At 42.1% G+C, this 17,864-nt stretch overlaps 1 protein-coding gene across 4 annotated transcripts in view; it reads right to left on the reverse strand.

Moving 5' to 3' along the window:
- PALD1 (phosphatase domain containing paladin 1) overlaps positions 1-17,864 on the reverse strand; it is a 192,362-nt gene that overhangs the window by 160,957 nt on the left and 13,541 nt on the right. The window contains exon 1 of one of the 4 annotated variants that reach the window (XM_048859541.2): positions 15,929-16,300. The exons of 2 other annotated variants lie outside the window; for them this stretch is intronic. The gene's annotated coding sequence lies outside the window, so the exon portion shown is untranslated. Of the gene's footprint in view, positions 1-15,887; positions 16,301-17,864 lie in introns of those variants that run through there. One more of the 4 variants, XM_075130901.1, reaches the window with a different exon arrangement.

The raw sequence follows: 17,864 nt of genomic DNA on the forward strand, positions 1-17,864 counted from the left end.
TACTGGCTGGGAGTTACCAGACAAGAGAACCACAGCAGCATAGACACTTGGGGCATTCAGGGCAGGCAGTGACACAACACCTCACTAGTCTGTATTCCACCCCAGAACGTGAAAGCTGCATTATATACCTGGCCCAAGCTTCACAAAATTATTTCCTGTGGAGTATTTAGAGAAACCATGTTGAAGGGGGGCAAGGAAAATGTTTTTCTGCTAAGCTCTGTTTGGTTAGTTCATATCCACTGCACCCATTTATCTATTTTGTCCACCCGTTGTGTTGTCAAACATGTAAATTGTGAGCCCTCTCCAGCAGAGACAGTCTTGTTTGTATGTACAATGCCTAGAATGAGGCCCTGATCCTTGCTTGGAGTGTCTCGGTGCTATCATAATTCAAATAAATTACCATAATAAATAATAAAAATGTATACTGGTCACAGTAACTCTTGGGCTGGTCTATGCTGGAATAGATGGGACCCACCATTCAACACTGGTGAAGTTCCAGTGGTGGTAGCAGTGATAGAAGCTGCACTATAAATAGGGCTCAGTCATTTTTTATTACTATTTTCTCTGCCTACTCAAAGCAAAACAGTTTGTTGTTCAGATGACTCTCAGTCTTCTGACAGTGACACAACGTCCTGTAAAGCCTGCCTGCCATCATTCACAAGCAAAGACAAGTTTTCCCATTGCATAGATTTCTCTTCACTTTGAGGACAAGATTTATCAGATTCAGAATGGCTTGGCTACCTCCAGGGTGATAAATCCTTGCCTGGGAAAAAGCAAAGTCTGAGTTTCAGCCACTGTCACTGAGGTTCTAAAATTGCTGTGGAAGATTTGGGCTGTCACCTACATAATTTGGGGCCATGCTAATCATGGCTGGCCTAATCTATCAGAGGAACACTGGGACCTTTATTGGTATAAACTGTCAATGCCTTCCTTTAAGAGGACAAGGTGCCGGCCCCACATAAGCAAGCGACTGGTAGGCCCACGCTCAAGAAATCACCTCTTGATGCTGACAGACACAAGAGTCAGTCTGATTCTAGTCTTTCTGTTTTAAGAAGGTTGTAATGAGTCAGCTCTATTATTATATAGGATCCTCAGACAGAAGGTGTGTGTCTTGTTGATGATAGACAAATGGCAGGTGTCCATATAGATACTTTCAAATCTGCCGGCTGCCTTTGATAGCACTGACCACCAGATATTGGTGTGTGCCCAGCAGGGAAGGCAGAGTAATGTTTGGGTGGCATCATTCATTCCTTTCAGAAAGGACCCAGAGGACAGTATTGGCCCTGAGGTATTGGGCCTAGGGTCTTCCTCACCAGCCAAGGAAAATAACCCTAATGCCATACTCAGATCTCTTTCAGGCTCTTCCCTCAGGACAGTTTATTACTCCTAACGCAAAATAAAGCTATTCCCCTCACCAACAGAGCCTGCTGGGGGCCCAAAGACCTTTCAGTCAATATCCCTCTCTTCTCCAGGGGCAGTCACAGGAGCCAACCTCCCTTCTGCAGCTCTCCCCCTGCCCAGTTGAGCTGTTTGTTGGCTTTTATGATCACTTGATCCCTTCCCAACTGGGTCTGATAATCAAATAGGGCTGCCTGGCTCCAGGCCCTCTAGCCCTTACAGGAGAAAAACATCCTCTTATAGGCTGCATCTGACCTATGGGCCCTCATGGAAGATTGAATGGGAGATGTGCCAGAATAAACCAGTAAAAGTAACCAAGAAGTTGCCAAGGAAAACCATTTTGACTGCCATGTCACGTGTGTGTGCTGACTCAGCTCTGTATCTTCTTTCATCGGACCCAGGTGGTATAACTTCTTTGGGTATGCCAACACTGCAATGCAAAAAAAAAAAAAAAAAAACCTGTTACACCCAATCTCAGAGCCCAGGCCAGGCGACTCGGGCTCACAGGACTAAAAACAGCAGAGTTCGACATTCAGGCTCAGGCTGGAGCCCAGGCTCTGAGACCCTCCCCTGCCTTGCAGGATCTCAAAGCCCAAATGCCTACACTGCTATTTTATAGTGCTGCAGCCTGAGCCTCACAAACCTCAGTCATCGGACCTGGGCCAGCAGTGGCCATACTTTGGGTCCTTTATTGCAGCATAGACATATCCTTTTCTTTCTCCGTGTCCCAGCTGAGATTTGGGCTTGTTACTTGGTTAAGGTTCAATGTGGATAAGATTTCTTCCACCCAGCCAACATCTGGCGAAGCAATATCTGGTTCCTCAACTGCAGCGTAACAACTCCTTGTGTTAAGGTTCACAATATAAGGATCCTGCTGTGTCTGTGGCTGCTCTTGGATTTCCAGGAAACATCACCAGCCAAGAACACGTTTTTTTCCGCATCTTTGCTTGTTGAGAAGACCGTGATCTCTTCTTCTGGATGTTGACCTCCTCATAGTTATCCATGCTTTTATCAAATCCACAATGGATTCATTTAATGCTCTCTACATGGGGTTACACTTAAGTCCACTCAAACTTCAGTTAATGCTGAAAGTGGCAGCCTGCTTACTTAGTGTTTCACACTCAAAACATATCATACATGTGCTCCATAGTTTGCACTAAATTAAACATTTGTTTCTGGATGCAATTCAAGGTGTAGGTTTTGATCAATAAAGTCTGTTTAGTTTCAGTTCTAGATACCCTGGAGATCATATTTTGTGCTGACAATGGACATTAGCTGGAATGCTCATTTTCAGATCCTAGATTTGAACTCTGGGACCTGGAGGAATAGCTTTTTCAGTGCAGAACCCTCAGCTTGTGAATTTGCTTCCTACTTGCTCTCACAGAATCTGCATTTGTTGGAGAATTTATCATCACTCATGCTTTTGCCTTAGTGTGGACTGGAGGGTATGCATGCTGTACTTTCATTATGGTTTGAGGAGGGATTCTTTTGAGTTAAGATTTGGTTAATTTGTTCTGCTTTAATTGTTGTTTTATGCTTGCTGTGCCTGCAACTAGAGATAGAAAATAAATAACACCGTATCTATTGCTAATATATGAAGTGTAAAAACCCCTACCATCACCTGATATATACATCGGGATGGGGTATGAGGATCCAACTAGACTAATCAAGGCAAGACATTGTTTTCTGCTGCCACCACTATTGTTAACCAGGGAAGATGGGTATTAAAATGGAGGGGTGCACAGATGAGGCCAAGAAACTACCATGAGGAACCACAATTAAAAAAGGGTCTAAAAAGACTTCAGAAAGGGTTAAAACTGTCTTAAAAAGGGTTTTTACTATGATTATAATTATTGCATCAATCATTATTATAGAATAATTGTTATCACTAGTACCTGGAGGGACCTTGACCTGCCAGCTGGTCCTTTTTATTGACAACAGTGATGAAAGCAAGGTAAGGCGCCAGGAAAACCCCTGATCAATTTCAACCACAGCAACTGCAAACCAACAAATACACATACATTGCACGTATGTATACTGTATATACATGCAATAAAAGTTACATTAGGATATTTTTCAATAACCATGGTGATAGCCACAACAGAATGTATTTACATACAGCTTCTTTTGTCCAGGGAGAGACATAAAACACTGCCCAATAAAGCACTAGCATTTCTAAAATTTTGAAAGCAAAGGCTACAACAAACAGGTTCTCTCTTGCACAGTCTTCATGTCATGGTGACAGATGAGATGCTACAGAGAAAGCTGAGTAATGAGTCTCCCCAATAGACATACAATTACTATAGGCCTTGTATCTCTAGGCTATGCCAACACTACACACCTTCGAGCAGCACAGCTGTACCGCTAAAGCTGCACCGCTGTAAGATCTCCCATGTAGCTGCTCTATGCCAACAGGAGAGAGCTCTCCCATCGGCATAATTAAACCACCCCCAATGAGCAGCGGTAGCTGTGTTGGCGGAAGACTGTCCACACCAGTGCTTCTGTTGGTGAAACTTATGTCAGTGTGAGGGGTGGTTTTTTCCACACCCTGACCGACAAAAGTGCTAGTGTAGACAGTCTCAGATAGTAAGGGCTTGATTCTCCTCTCATATTTGTCTAACTCCACTAATTTTAGAGGAATTACTCTTGAATTAAACCGGTTTAAGTGAGATCAGAATCAGACCTGAAGTTGTATCGCAGACACTGATAATGGTTTGTTGATTCAGACTTCACTGTGCAACTAACATATGGTAATAAAAGGTTTATCAAGTACGCATTACCACAGTTCCTTTGTGCTTTACTTTAGCAAAAAATACTTTGATCTCAATTCTGAATTTTATCAGGAAATCAGTACAGCGATTTTAGAGCAGGGTTGGTACCCATAAAGCCATCTTGATGTTTAGCAGTGAAATTCACTCTCCCTCCTTAGAACGTGGCCCCCTTCATACCAGGGGTGAATCTCACCCTTGTGCTCCTGTATTCTGAATATGCTACATTCTGGACAATATATAATCAGAGGTGCCTCCTCTGACTAAGATGCCTTTTCCAGGCTGCCCTTTTGTAAAGCATTTATCACCCATTTCAAATCTTCCTTTTTAAGCAAAGGTCTGGCACTATGCCAGAGATGGTAAAAAGATGTTTTAGGAACAAAACTTGAATATCCTGGCAACAGAACTTGGGTGAGACCTACTTTTAGTTGCTGAACTACTTCACTCTCTAAGAAAAGAGATCAATAAAACATCATTAATGACGACTAATAAGATCACAGAATTCCCTAATATCATTTTACCACTTTTTAACAAAAAAGGAGATAATTTAAAATGACACAAAACCTAATTGCATACTGGTCTTCTAAAACTCTTTTCTTGTTCCAGACCCTCCTCTTTCTATAACAAGGCTTAGAAGGCCACTAACTTAATTATCTGCCAATAACACTGTTTGCTTATTTGCACAATGAAAATACAATGCCCAGTTTCGAGCCACTCAGCTTCTAGTAAAGTGCTGCAGGTCTTGAGCTGCAGACTCTAAAAGGGAATTTGCTTCTTTTAAAAGCCCACTTTTTCCATTGGCATTATAAACCAAATGTATATAGAAACAGTTCTGTGGTGCTTTAGATTTAGTTTTCATAACACTTCAATCTATGGACAACCTAAATTAATTTTCATAACTTCCATCTTTGATTTATTAACAACACCTTTCTGGTTAGCAGAGATTGCAAGGGCATCTGACTGGCAACGTTGATAATCATGTTGACAGTCTGTCACAAAGTCAATAGCGTCTACAAACAAAATGGGGGACAAGATACAACCTTGTCTAACACCAGTAGTCACTTTAAACCAGTCTGTTAGCTCCTAGTTTATCTTTATTGCACATTGAACATTCCAATACAAATTCCTAATAATTTGAATGATTTTGCTGGGGACTCCATAGATTCGTATTATCTGCCACAGTGATTCTCTACCTGATCAAAAGCCTTTTGAAAATCCACAAAGTTCAGGGCTACTGGCAACTGCCATGCATTGTTTTTCTGTACAATATTATGCAGGATGATGATCTGCTCTACACAAGATCAATCTGTAAAAAAAAAAACAGGTTTTTTCCAAGTCTGCTTTCTATGGCACCTCTCCGACCACATCACCACATCAGGATCCAATATGTTACTTCTCAAACCCTCTCCACTGGTTCCCTATTGAATACATAGTCCAGTTTGTAATCACTGCTCTGATATCCCAGAGCTTGGAAACTACCTGAAAAATCATCCTTCCCTCCACAACCATGACCTCCCATGACTCTGTTCCATTGGAGCAACTCAATGGTCAACCAATAGGGGAATCGTCACAGGAACTAGGCCTAACCTCTGGAATCCATTTTTGATATAACTGGCCACAGACCTTTCCATGTTCAGAAATAACGACAAATCTCAGCTCTGAGCCTTAGCTTCCCTTCAACAAGTGTTTCTCACAAACACAAATAAAACAAAAACCACTAAACTAATCGAGTTATGTTCTCCTCCAGGCTAGGAAGGAACAGAAATTGTTATTCCTATTTTAAAATGCTTGAGAGGTGCTCAGATACTGAGGTGAAGGCCGAGGGGCCATATAAATACTTAGACACTATTGCAAGTTGCCAGGGGAAAGGAAGACACAGTAAACACTGATGCAGAAGAAGGAGATAAAGCAAAGATAGAATCTCTAGAGCAGAAGGAAAACAAGCTAAGAAGAAGTTCATTATGGGCCAAATTCATCCCTGATATAACTAGGCTGAAGAAAATGGAGTTTGCACAAAAGGATGAATTTGCACAGCAAGTAATTTCTGTTTAGAACTTGTCTACATGGTGCCTTAGTGCACACCAGCAGGGATTTAAGTTCTAATGTGCAGCAGGCCTGTGTCAACCCTGCTGGCGCATGGCAAAAGGAGCAAATTTGATATACTTACCATCTTTAATGCTAGCATAGCCTGGGTCTACCCATTAATCCCTCTAGGGGTCATTATCAATCAAACCACCATTATGACCCCAATAGATATTCCAAAATGGGCTCTGAGAACCCAAGTGGAATACGACTCATGGCTAGTAGGACTAATGTAGACAAGGCCTACAAATAGGAAAGCCTCAATCCCCAAAAGTATCCCTAAAAGCATTCACCATTCAAGGATCAAACCAGGCTTTACCCTCACAGTAGCCTCATTTCAGTTACATCCTGTGACTTGACCAGTAGACCTGCCCTCTTCACCCTTGACTCAATTCACTGTCTTGAAAAGGCAATTTACTCCATTTAAAAGAGAAGGCTTCTAGAAGGTCCATGATGCTATCACAAGGAAGATACCCACACCAAAACAAAGAGAGAGAAAGAAATAGAGGATTCCTTGTGTGTCATTTTTATATATATGAAAATCTCTCATCAGCAAACCTCCTGCCCTGTACCTCATGTTCTGCCTGTTAGTCTGGAGTTGCCACTGCAGAATTGAATCTGGTTAGAAAGGAACTCCTAGACATGCTATTTTGTTTTGAAAGTAGGTATTCAAACTTTCACAATGAATACACTCAGAAAAACTGCTTCTCCTTCTCTCCTCTGACATCAATTTTGCAAGGATTGACATTTGCCAGACTAAAGCCACCATTCAAATAAGTTGCAGTAGTTATGATAAAGGGGATAAGAATGGGGACTGGATCTCCAAGACTGAGAACCAGAACCACATTAAACTTATGACACAACTGAAAGACTGCACAGATGTCCATGAGACATTTCCAGTCAACTAACCACAAAAACTCTTTCAAAAATTATACACCTATTCTATAGGGGAGGAAAAATCCCACAGTAGTTAATCAAGTCCATTCACTAGTCTGTGAAGGATTATTTCCCAAAGTATATTGCCAAATCCTGTGCCCAGCCTATTTTAAAATAATTCCAGCAACAGGGATTCCATGAGAATCCTAGTCCAGTGGTTGGGCCACAGGATGGAGAATCATCAATTCCTATTATTGGATATGCCACTGTCTAATTCTGTAGACTTGGGCACATCCCATAATGTCCCTGTTTCAGTTTTCCCAGTTATAAAAGGGGGATAATTGTTAACCTACTGTGACGGATTGGATCACAGAAACCCCTTTGGAGCTGCCAACTGATGTGCCAAGACTACTTCTGCCCCTGCTTTCCCAGCCAGCTTGGGACTCCAGCACCCTGTCTTGCTGAGCCAGACACGCCAGTCTGCTCCAACACAGACCCAGGGTCTGAACCACGTGCCCCAAAGCTGCGGACCTAACTGAAAGCAACTTAAGAAGTGTTCCTGTCTTTAACACTCAGATGCTCAACTCCCAATGGGGTCCAAACCCCAAATAAATCCATTTTACCCTGTATAAAGCTTATACAGGGTAAACTCATAAATTGTTCGCCCTCTATAACTCTGATAGAGAGATATACACAGCTGATTGCCACCTCCCTAGGTATTAATACATACTCTGGGTTAATTAATAAGTAAAAAGTGATTTTATTAAATACAGAAAGTAGGATTTAAGTGGTTCCAAGTAATAACAGACAGAACAAAGTGAATTACCAAGCAAAATAAAATAAAACATGCAAGTCTAAGTCTAGTACAGTAATAAAACTGAATACAGATAAAATCTCACCGTCAGAGATGTTTCAATAAGTTTCTTTCACAGACTGGACGCCTGCCTAGTCTGGGCACAATCCTTTCCCCTGGTACAGCCCTTGTTCCAGCTCAGGTGGTAGCTAGGGGATTTCTCATGATGGCCACCCCCTTTGTTCTGTTCCAGCCACTTATGTATCTTTTGCATAAGGCAGGAATCCTTTGTCCCTCTCTGGGTTCCCACCCCTCCTTCTCAATGGAAAAACACCAGGTTAAAGATGGATTCCAGTTCAGTGAAAGACTTCATTACCCATTTCCCAGCACACAAGTATACAGGAAAACTTACCAATAAAACAGAGCCATCTACAGTCAATTGTCCTGGTTAACGGAAGCCATCAAGATTCCAAACCACCATTAATGGCCCACACTTTGCATAATTACAATAGGCCCTCAGAGTTATATTTTATATTTCTAGTTTCAGATACAAGAATGATACATTCATACAAATAGGATGAACACATTCAGTATATTATAAATTTTGTAATGATACCTTACAAGAGACCTTTTGCATGAAGCATATCCCAGTTACATTATATTCACACTCATTAGCATATTTTTATGAAATCATATAGAGTGCAACATCACACCTACCCTTCAAAGGACTGTTGTGAGGATTCATTAAATAATGTGTATAATGCACTTCCATGTTTGAACATTAAGAGCACTATATAAGTACTAAGTATTATTCTCTTGGAAGACTACTTCGCAGTCTAATCAAATTTCAGGAGCTTGATGATAACAGACCAACTATGGTGGGGATGCTTATCGGTTACATCAATGCCAGTCATAACTCCTATATTCTTCTTCCAGCACCAACTCATTATGTGACCTGGGTAAGTCCCTTTACTCTAGCCTCTTTCTGTGCCAGTTTACTCCTCCGTAACATAGTGTAATATTACTTCCCTACATCAGAGGGATATTTTAAAAAATGAGCAAACCTCAAATATTTGAGATCTTCAAATGGGAGTCATATGCAAGTGCAAAGTATCATTGCCAGACCAGATCTTAACTTCATTCACTGATTTACACCAGCTATGGGTCTGGGCCATTGTCTCAACAGCTAAAACCTATACCAGGATTCTCTTTGGAACTCGATGTTAACTATTAAGTGTGGGTCGTGGGGGTCGGGTGGAAATCAAATAAATAAATAAATAAATACATACATAAATGAAAAATCCTAGATCGTCTTCCTGCCAACATAATTTCAGAAAGTTGAAATCTATTTCCACTCCCCATAATGGGAATTCCAAGTTCCATTGCCCCTTCAGAATTTGTGGCCCAATAATATTTCCAATCCATGGGATCCCATCAGGGTTTTGGGAGAGCGAATCATGTAAAAAGCTGCATGTCCACCAGTTTAGCTATGCTGCCAAGGACTCCCTTTTGTCAGAGGGAATCCAAGACAGCAGTTACTGGGGAGCATGTGCAGATTTTGCAAGCCACTGGTCAAAGCACCCACCACTCCCAATCATTACTTAGATGGTAACACTATAGGGTGTTGTGATAGGGTCTTCAGTGGCCAGACAGCCTAGTGGCTAGATAGTTGGTTATAGGGGCAGTAGAGTGACCTGACTCATCCTTTTCCCTCAGGTCTTGGCTCAGGGTCCCGTGTCGCTCAACCCCTAAACAGGGGAGATGGAGCTTTCTCCCAGCCATAAGGGGGAGTTCATGGCCTGTTTTCCTGGCCTGCTCCCTATGTAAGTCCTTTAGTTTGGGGCGTGGCCTGGCTTAGTCCAGTTGCCCCACAGTTGAGGCTTCTCTGTAGGTTCCCCTTGGCAGGGGAAGACTCACTTGCCTCCAGTGGCTGTGCTGGCAGGCAGGTTGCTGGTCTGTGCCTTCAGGCAGGCATACAGAGAGCTCCTGCCTCTTCACCAGTCAGACCTTGACTGAGCCGGGCTCCCTTCTTTTCTCCCCCTCCAGGCTTGGCATTGGCTGCAGGTAGAACGAGGCAGAGCTAACTGAGCCCAGAGGTTTTCTTTAATCCCTGCTGTGCCTGGCAGCCTTCTCTCCTGCTCCTTCACAGGTGTCCTCAAAGTGAAATGCATTTCCTCCAATAAAACGCTATTTAACTTCTTACAGCAATCATTAGTGAATGACAACAAATATCCCTACTCCTCCAAAAGCAACACTGCACTAGCTGGCAAGGGAAAGAAAAAGGGACTAGTTTCCTTTTGCAGATGAAGCAGACCGTTTTACAGAAGATAATGCCACAGTATGACCCTGGTTCTTCCTACATGGAGGCCAATAGCATAGGCCAAAATAAGAAGCTAGATGACAGGAACAACCCTTCATTAAATTGAGTGGGGTTTTTGACCTAGAGAAAAGGAAACACCCAAGCAAACCCAAGTGCTAAGTGCCAGCTAAGGCAACATGAAAAGCTTGTGTACATAATACTCAGCTCAGAGAGCACACTGCATATGAGAAGATGCATATTTGGAAACTGAAAGCTATGATTTTGTTCTATTCATAGTTAACCACCACCTCCCCTCCTGATTAGAAAGTTCTGAAAGCAACAAGGTGGATCAGTTTACAAGCCACGCATGGTCTTTCCACATTCCTGCAGCGCACACAAGAGACAGTTGTTCTTAAACCGGGTTCTTATAAGCCACACCTTTTGCAAAACAAAAAAAATTTCCTTTCCTCCCTCCACATCTTTGTATTCAATATGGGGACAATGAAAACCGACTGTCTCTCTCTCTCAGCACTTTCATAACAAGTTGTTTTGGTGTATTCAAAACAGCAAAACTAGTTTGCATGAATGTCTCTGAGACCGAGGCCATTTCCACACTTCAAGCGCTGTAGCAGTGCCCTATCTATGCCATTGTAAGTTCGTAACATAGACAGACTACAGCAATGGAACGGGTTTTTGAATCACTGTAGGAACTCCACCTCTCTGACCAACGGTAGCTAGGTCAATGGAAGCATTCTTCTGTCAGCCTAGCTGCATCCCCACCAGGCATTAGGTTTGCATACTATGATGATCGTGCGTGGATTTTTCATACCCAAGTGCCGTGGCTATGTTGACTTACATTCTAAATGCAGACCAGGCCTGAATAGTCCAAGACCCCCAGACAACAGTCTCCTGGCTTCCAAGGAGGAAGGTTCCCCGCAACCACCTTACTCCCACCACAGGCTACAGCCAGGGGCATTAAAAGGACACCCTCAACCTGAAAAAATCATAGTTTCATCCAAAACTTTGTACCGCTTATTTACCCATAAGATCTTTATAACTGAAAACAACATTATTTTCCTGGTGTTTCCCCCCCAATTTGTTTACTTTGTGCATTAGATAACATCTGGTGTACAGTTCACTGATTTGTTGGTGGAAGACTCATACACTACACTGGAAGGAGCTCCCTTGCACACCAAGCCACAAGCTCTGCAAAAGGGTGTTCACCGCCACCAACAGCAGCAGAGCTGAAACTGAAGAATCAGCAAGCAGGCATGTGTACAGAGAGAAAGGAAAGAGGTGGGGGGGGGGGAAGGTAGAGGATGTACAATGGAGAGGGGTACCTAGAAGAAACTTATGAGCACAGTTTGGGGGCAGAAAAAGTCTTCTGAACATTTTAATTCTTTAAATAAAAACAATAAAAACACACTCTATGGAAAATGTATTTATTTTTAAATAAATCAGTTCTCCCCCTGCCCTCTTCTCCCTGTCCCTCACGACTGAGCTCACAGTATCCCTTTTAATACAGGATGCTCCATTCTGCCCTCCTAGGTGTTAACTTAATTCCATTTGATTTCAATGGGACTTGCATGCACATATGAAAAAGCAGGATTTGATGCCAATGAAAATCACTTTAAGATTTCCATAGGAGATTTGCCTTAGTGAGGAATTTGGGATTGGTTAAATGAGGCATTCCACGTAAGAACCATTTGGGTACCTCAGTGCCTTATGTTCCTCACACATCAGGGGATGCGTAAGTCTAGCTGCAGCCAAAGTACCAGTTATGCTCCTCTGAAATGCTGGTGTTCCACTGCATACAGGCTGCAATAGAAAACAGCTCCAGGATTCAACTTTTGGCATCTTATGGTGGTTTCCAGCTATAAAACAGAGCATGTACAACAGTACTGCAAACTGCACTCCTAATTGCATGCCAAGCCTTCTTTCTTCCCCCCCCCCCCGAAAGCCTTCTATGTGTCAGTTACCATATCCTTTCCACATACTTGAATTTAAGACTCCCTGCCATACACATGTACCTAGAGTTCTAGAAAAATTGATATAATATTCTATTGCATTGCTGAGAAATAGTATGTGATTGCACAACTAAAGACTAACGTAATGCATATGTATTAATGGACAGAGTTAAGGTTATGCATCAGTCTTGACCGGCATTTCCTGACTTGGGTGCAATTAACATTCTCTTCACACCAGAGGTATGGAACTGATGCTATATCACAGTATCAAAACACTACATTTGGGTTATTTTATAACTTTCTTTGACTAAGTTTAATGCCCAATTTTCTTGCCTTCCTCCCCACCCATTTTGATAGGAGGAAGTGGGAGTTGTGTCCTCTCTTTCTTCTTCCTCTATCTTTCTTCATTATTTAAGTAAGGGGAGATTCCAGCAGCTTCTCATTTCTGTGACAGGATGGGTGTACACAAAGCACCCCTGCACTGCTTCATGTGAGTCAGGCAGGAATGCTGGTTAAAGGGACACCATTGACTTAAATAGAACACTTCTGTCTGGAAATTTCTTAGCTACTGTTGTAACAAGTGCAAGTACAAAGGCAAGTGGAGAAAATATTTGTCTCTGTTTCTCAGTGTTATTGTGTGCATTTGACAGTACTTTGCGTACAGCCATTTTCACCATTTCCCCTGTAAGGTGAGTTTCCTCTTTTCTTTGTGTGGGGTTTTCACACAGCAACAGGGGAGAGAAAAACTACTTTTAAAAACAGAAAAATATGATTCCAAAGCCACAAAAGTTGGCAGGGGTCTGCGGGGAAGACATAGGACCTGAAATTACCTATATCTCGGGTTTCTAAAACTGACAAGATTTCATATTGACAGTGTCCCTTTAAAGCACCAAACTGGTCTCAGGAGATCTGGGTGTGACTCTTATCTCTGTAACAGGCATCCTGCACAACCCTGGGCAAATCATGGGGATAATGATACTCATATTTCTCTCTCTCTCTCTCACACACACACACACCCACCCCACCATAAAGCTCTTCTATGGAAGAAAAACACTACCTAAGAGCTAGGTATTATTTAGGATCTGTTTTTTCAGAGGTTCTGAGAACCAACAGTCCCCACTGGCTTTGATGGGGTTAAAAACCAAGCTATTTCTCTCTGTCTTCATTTACTCCTTTGCAAAATGAGCATTAATATTACTTCTGTCTCATAGGGATATTGTGAAGCTTAATTTACTAGAGTTGGAAAAATGCTCTAATATTAATAGATGGGAGGCATTAGAGAAGTGCAAACTATTACCAACAGCAGACCTACAGATAAAGAGAGCTGCATGCCAGGCTCTATCTAGAGAGTCAAACAAGGGTCACAGGTTGATTCCCATTACTGTTAAGAACCTCTCTGGCAGGAATCAAAGCCAGCATGATGAAATTAAACTGGAGACGGATAAATTTCAATGGCTGACTTTGTTTCTTCATCTTACAGTCACAGACATCTGTGGCAACTAACATCACAAAGTGGTCCATTCTTAACACAACCACCTGTACCATTAACCTCCTAAGGGCCTGGTTCTACTCTCAGAGATGTGGATGTGTTGCCTGTGTTATCACATACATTGTTGTGGGGGTTTTTTCTGTTTTTTTAAAAAACAGAAAAAACTACTGTGCACATGTTGATTTTACAAGATGGGCAGCAATGAAGGTCTCTACATCACAAAGTCAAACTGGTTTCTTCATGTTCTCACTGAAATCAAGCAGATATAAGGCAGTGTCACTCTAAAGAAAGAGAAAGTCAAATGTATACACATGCAACATATTATTTTGATTTGATGCCCTTTTTTCGGTAACAGCAGCACTCATTTTTAGCCTATATGAGAGACTAGTCCCCTTCTCTCTCCAGCACATGGACTTTTTTTTGCAGACAGATGGAGCTGAACATCATCCTCGAAAGCTAAAAATATTTTCTGTCAATTCTTGCTGTGTTGGATGAGGACAAAAAAAAACTGGTAGACTTGAGAGCACTGGAATGCAAGAGTATGTGCGTGTGTTATTGCCAGAAGTGTGTTAGAGCAAGTCATGTTTACAGTGGGCTTCTGCAAAGCATAGTTATGACCAGGGATGGTGTCATTAAATACCATGTAGATTCACAACAGTGTCTGATGTACAGGGGAGAGTTTCCTTTCGGGTACTGGCTGGGTTGTGTTTAATTTAGTATTTAAGAAATCAGCCTGAACAGACAATTGCATCACCAAGGCTAAAGCTCTTACAGTGCTGTCATGTTGTTTGTGACTTAAAAGCAACTTTATAAAGTATAAATTTTTACAGAACTGAAGCCTTGAGACCAGCACATGTATACATGGGTGTGTCTCAGGCTGCGTGTCTGCAAACATGGGTGAATGTCTGTGCGCCAAATGTAGAGGTTAAGAAAAACCACATTTCCTATCCTGTAATGTAACTGTTATCACAAGACTACTTTAACGTATCAACATAGAGTAACATGTTAAGGGCCTGATTTTTCAGAAGTGCTGAGCATCTACAGCTCCCACTGACTTTCAAGTGCAGTTGTGGGTGCTTAACACTTCTGAAAAATCAAGCCCAAGACAAGTCCTTTGATTTAGGTATCTTAAATTCATGCTGTAAACAGAAAATAAAAAGCATCTATTTTCTAGCCACTCTGCACATGTGTCAGCTCTATTAACATTAATGGAAGTGACAGGTGCCTTAGGCACAAAGAACTTATACCAGGCTGAAGGACTTGAATTATGAGAATGCCAGGCCTCACCAACTATATGGTACAAGGAATGAAACTGGGTATCTTGTGTTGTATATCTACCCCCAAGGGACAGTGCAGCCCACAGAAAGACCAGTGTATATAGTTAAAAACACAAGCTAAAACAACATCCATTTTAGATTGAAATGTTTACAAACTTTAAGAAGTAATCAAAGCTAAATGGAACACAGAATAATTAATAATTTACATTTACACAGCACTTTTCATCAACATATACAACTAGCTATGCAAGTGTACACACACACACCCCTCTTTCTGTCAATTCTGGTTTTCTGCATCTCAGACAGACCTGTGACGATCTGAACTCCCTTTCCACTCCTCACCCCAAGGAGTAAAGTCTGCTGTCTCCACAGCAATATTTTGTTTTTTTACATAGGCAGAAGCCCATTATAAAACTGATGGTCCCCAGTGCAGGCAAAGAAAGACATTAGAGACTTATATTGCATTACGATTATATTAGGCCACCCTCTCAAAGAAGCACTAGTTACCTGGGTGCTTTCCTGCCTCTGCAAAAGAGAGGGGCAGAAATCTAAATATTTCCACCAACAGTAGGACAATAACTAAGATCTCAGAAGGACAAGACAGGAAAACGTCCTTGGTCTCATACATGAAGACAGAAGATATGGAAGCCCTGTGCTTGGTATAGCTCAGCCATGCTGAGAAAGCAAGGAAGAAAATCACTCCAACATCAGAGACTATAGAAATAATACCACGCACAATGGAGAGGTAGGGGAAGAGAGAGAGTGGGAATTTTGTTGACAAAGACCAAACACAATAAGAAAGCCGAGTCCATCTGAAGTTGGCAAACAAGACCTAGTTAAGTCCCAACTAATCTCTATTGAAAGTAGCACAACAGCATCACAAAAAACACCACACACACAAAATTCTCAACGTGAGGTGGTAGGGGGTTCAAACTCACCCAAAAGGAGCAAAACAACCTGCACAAAGCTGCTACAGTACCTGGATTCCAGCAGCTCCAGAGATCATTCAGTTTCCTCTTTGCTGTGCTGAAGGGGCGCAAAAAAACCAAAAAAAACCGTAAAGCTCAGAGCTGCAGAAAGCAGTTTCCCCGCACAGGTTTAAACAAATCCTCTCGCTCTCCTTTGTAACTTTTCAGAACAATCCATTAAGGGCTGCTATGGCGACAAAGCAGTTAAACCCATCCTTCTGGGCTGATCGAGGAGCCAGTAGGAGAAGCAAAATCTGTAATAGTTTGTTGTCAGTGATCAAACCCTACCCATTGCCAGCAAAAACAGCACCAGCCAAGCAACAGGCACTGGCTCATTCGCCCGCTCTCTCACTCTGTGAGCAGAACAGCCTTGACTGTCTGTGTGCTGGAGGATGTGGGGGCGGACTTTAAAGAGGGCCAACTCCGTGGGCCTCTCTCTGCCAATCAAAGGCCTGGGACTCCTGACAACAGCAGCACACAACCTAAGTGAGTGCACTACATGGGGACTGCTGCAGCAGGAGTAGCTCAATGCAGGCCATGCTGATAAAAGGCTCAAAAGCAGGAGGTCTTCTTCCCACCCTGACCCCTATCCCCACCTACTGGGCAAGACAGCACTGCACTTTACTGACAAGAACAGCTGTCAAGCGATTTTAGTCTCAGTTAACATTAAAGTGTAGAGTCTTTAATGTTTGATATTTAAGCTGTTTGATGTTACCTTCTTTTTATGCTGCCCATTTTAAGGGGCCCTCAGCTGCCCTTGGATTGGAAGGGGGAGAGAACAACAGTAGCAGGGGTGGGGAGCAACAGTTATTTGTCTCTTCATCTGGATCTCCCAAGTGCTTGGAATCTGTGAATTGCCCAGATCAGCAGTCCCAGGGTGAACAGAACAGGATCAGTGTGTCCAGCCTAAAACCAGACTCTAAGTGGTAAAAAAGAGGGAAAGGGGAGGAAAGGGTCACACATTTTTTCATTCCTGCAATGTCAAAGGCACTACCTGGCAGCTGCACACCAGAATTACAAACTGCAATTTCTTACCCATTTAAGCATAAAGAATGAGAGACAGTGATCAGAGCATGTGACATACACAAGCCAGGCACTGGTCTCAATCCCACAGATAAATCTGTGTGAAAATGCTGTTTTGAGTGGGGAGCTACCCCACTGATTGTATTAGAAAAACAAAATTATTCCTTCCCTAAAGGCACGCATGTGCCCAGCTTGAATTTCTCAGAATGTCTGATATAAGCTTATTGATGAGGTTAACAGTTAGAAGCTTTCAAAATGACCACTTTTTACTACCTTTTAGAGCATTTATTTAGGTCCTGCTGGATCAATTTGCTGAAGCTAGAAATGTCATGCTTATCACACATGGATAAAGTTTACGCCACACAGTGACTGCACTTCAGCCTCACTTGACCCACCCTCCACACTTGCTTTCCTTTCCTCCATGCCTCTCCCCCTTTAACATCTCACTTTCCTTCCTACCCATTTATCTACTCTTCCTCTAACAAATTGACACCTAAAAAATAAAACAGATACATAAGTTTTTAAAAAGGCAAACATTCATGGAACTCTCATGCTGTTTGGAGACCACCACGCTGTTCACTCTACTTGTATGTTATATTCCTTTCCCCCACCCCTTGCCATCTTGTCTATTTACACTGCTAGCTCCTCAGGGCAAAGACTGACTCTCATCCTATCTTTACATAGCGTCAAGCACAGTAGGGCCCTGATCTTGGTTGATCTCTAATCTCCTCCCATATAGGATCTGTGAATTTCTTTTTTTTTTTTTTTTTTAAGTATTTACATTTTTCACCCTAACTCCTTCCATTTATACCAGGGCACTTGACAACAAAGTCAATTTATTGCAACCAGGAAAGACATTTTATTACAATGAATTCAATGCAAAAAATGCATCTAACCGAGATTTACAGGGCCCAGGATAAATCA

Source organism: Caretta caretta, chromosome 7 (genome assembly GCF_965140235.1).
Source record: "Caretta caretta isolate rCarCar2 chromosome 7, rCarCar1.hap1, whole genome shotgun sequence".
Lineage (NCBI taxonomy): Eukaryota > Metazoa > Chordata > Testudines > Cheloniidae > Caretta > Caretta caretta.